Genomic DNA, 2,881 nt, shown 5'->3' with positions numbered 1-2,881 from the left:
TTTTTTTTTTTTTTTTTTGGAATTTTTTGGACGAATCCTATCCGTGAATTGGAAATCTCGAATCTATTTTGATAAAGTATTAAATATTTGTCGTTTAATCGACGAAAGTTTTGAAAGTTTGTTAAATTTTGTTTATGCGATTGTGAAATTAACATCGCATTCAAAATTTGAAATTATTGATAATTGAAAAATATTTGAATATTATAGGATGAGAAATATATAATATTAGAAATTGGAATATTTCTAATAATGCTTCTTTTTTAGAATACGTCGAGAAAGTTCGGTAACGGTTCGAAGGAGAACAAAATAAAAACTCGTGGAAAACTTTAAAGAAAGACATGAAAATGTCCGGTATTAGAAAACTTTTCGAGCTTCGAAATCGATTTAGAATTTAGAAACATTGTTGCCATCGTGTTTACCATTATTATTTCCATCTTCCAAGATAGTTGCATTACAATTTTTCAAAAATATCAAAGTTTTTCTTCAACAAACAAATGATATACAAAAATTACAACTCTCGAACAAAATTTTGTACCAAATTTAAACCAATTTAAACTTAAACGCTTATACAATTTCTTTCTTTTTCCTTTTTTACTCCAATATACAATCAAATATATCGCTCGATCGGCCAAAAAGAAAAGAGAGAGAAAACAATCCCAATATTCATCCACGGTCCACGATCTCGGATTCGAGGGCAAGTTTTCATTACACGCTCAGCTTAAACCACGGATTGAACGCGTCTTCCTCCTTTCGCGAAACGATTTATTTCAACGATCCCTCTCCTCCCTTCCCTCCTATTCCACCCTCGATCACCAAAGAGTGTATCAGAGTGTGTCAAACTAAACTGCAATTACTCCCTTTAACACCCGTCCCTCGACAAATCGTCTCCATCTTTCTAATTCCACGGTCGCCAACGTTCCATCCCTTTCGTCTCACGGGATTTCAACGGCAAGTTTAGCGCCAGAGCAAACAGGACATTGTGCTTAGACGACGATCATGCTAAAGAGGGAGCTGTTACTCAATCGAACGACACGAATGATCGAGTCTCTCTCCCTCTCTCTCTTCTTCGTTCAGCATCTAGGCGAGAGGAGAGGGAAGATGGAGAGGGTTGATCTTTAAGGGTTGAAGTGTCTCTCGATGGAGCAGTTCGTCATAGCTCGTCGACGGGGACGTTACGTAAAGCCGATAAGCGAACCGTCTCGAAACCTGGACGCCTTCTCCCCCGAGGGATCCCGATCATCCGGATCGTTGATGGGAACGAGTGGAGGGGAGGTGGTGCGGAAGGAAGGCGAAAGTGGAGAAGTGGCGATGCTTGTAAGGCATTAACGGATTGAACAGCGGGTGGCAAACTCGAGTGAAATTGAAAGAAAATAAGACGATGGGATCGATTTCGTTTCGTGAACACATTTTGTGAACACCGTTTCCGGATTTTCTCTACATTTTTGTCTTAAGAAGAAATGAGCGAATCGCAAATTTCTTTTTAATTGATATTTGAAATTTGAAATTTCGAGAAAGGTTACACGATTACTGTATGTTATCGTAGGGACATGAAAGGGATATAGGATTGAAAGAAAGATAAGACGATAATATTGCATAATTGCAAATTTTTTTTAAATTGGTAATTTCAAATTTCAAAGATCGCAAGATCACACAATAATGCGAATATAGAAAGAAAATAAAATGATAATATTATATTGTTTGTCACTTCTATATAAACACTTTTTTAAATTTACCTTAAAAATATGAATTGTAAATTTCTTTTAAATTGATAATTTCAAATTTCAAAGATCGTAAGAAAGATCACGCGATAATGTAAAAGGGATATATAGAATTGAAAGAAAATAAAAAGATAATATCGCATAATTGCAAATTTCTTTTAAATTGGTAATTTTAAATTTCAAAGATCAGGCGATAATGCGAAAGGAATATATAGAATTGAAAGAAAATAAAAAGATAATATTGCATTGTTTGTCGTTTCTATATAAACACTTTTTTAAATTTACTTTAAAAATATGAATTGCAAATTTCTTTTAAATTGGTAATTTCAAATTTCAAAGATCAGGCGATAATGCGAAAAGAATATATAGAATTGAAAGAAAATAAAAAGAAAATATTGCATTGTTTGTCGCTTCTATATAAACACTTTTTTAAATTTACCTTAAAAATATGAATTGCAAATTTCTTTTAAATTGATAATTTCAAATTTCAAAAATTACAAGAAAAATCACGCGATAATGCAAAGGGAATATTTAGAATTGAAAGAAAGACNNATTGCATAATTGCAAATTTCTTTTAAATTAATAATTTCAAATTTCAAAGATCGCAAGAAAGATAACATGATAATGCAAAAGGGATATATAGAATTAAAAGAAAATAAAAAGATAATATTGCATAATTGCAAATTTCTTTTAAATTAATAATTTCAAATTTCAAAGATCGCAAGAAAGATAACATGATAATGCAAAAGGGATATATAGAATTAAAAGAAAATAAAAAGATAATATTGCATAATTGCAAATTTCTTTTAAATTAATAATTTCAAATTTCAAAGATCGCAAGAAAGATCACACAATAACGCGAAAGGGATCTTTTCAATTTGATAATTTCAATTTTCGAAGCTTTCACGATCGAGAGAAAGATTGCATATTCAATATAAAATTCAAAATTATTTCAAAGAAAATCTTATTATTTTAAAGGAAGAAACGAAACGTAGAAGAAGTAGAATTCGTAGCCTGGAGGTTCAACCATCATCGTCATTCGTCTATTTCTTATTCCCAAAGGGAGGAGGGGATCTCGCCCCCCTTCTCTCGTGTCCCCTTTCCATTTAACCCGTGACAAGTTAACCCGCTGCGAACAAATGATCGATGACACCGCGACATCG

General features: G+C 32.6%; 1 long non-coding RNA gene across 1 annotated transcript in view; it reads left to right on the top strand.

Annotated features, from left to right (window-relative positions):
- Positions 1–1,454, top strand: part of LOC102677010 — a 14,358-nt gene extending 12,904 nt beyond the window's left edge. Inside the window, exon 3 of the long non-coding RNA XR_422035.2 lies at positions 1,273–1,454. This is a non-coding gene — a long non-coding RNA (uncharacterized LOC102677010). The remainder of the gene's footprint in view (positions 1–1,272) is intronic.
- The last annotated feature ends 1,427 nt before the right edge of the window (positions 1,455–2,881 follow it).

This window comes from Apis dorsata, unplaced genomic scaffold, assembly GCF_000469605.1.
Source record: "Apis dorsata unplaced genomic scaffold, Apis dorsata 1.3 scaffold_305, whole genome shotgun sequence".
In the NCBI taxonomy this organism is placed as follows: domain Eukaryota; kingdom Metazoa; phylum Arthropoda; class Insecta; order Hymenoptera; family Apidae; genus Apis; species Apis dorsata.
This window is presented reverse-complemented; position numbering and strand designations above follow the sequence as displayed.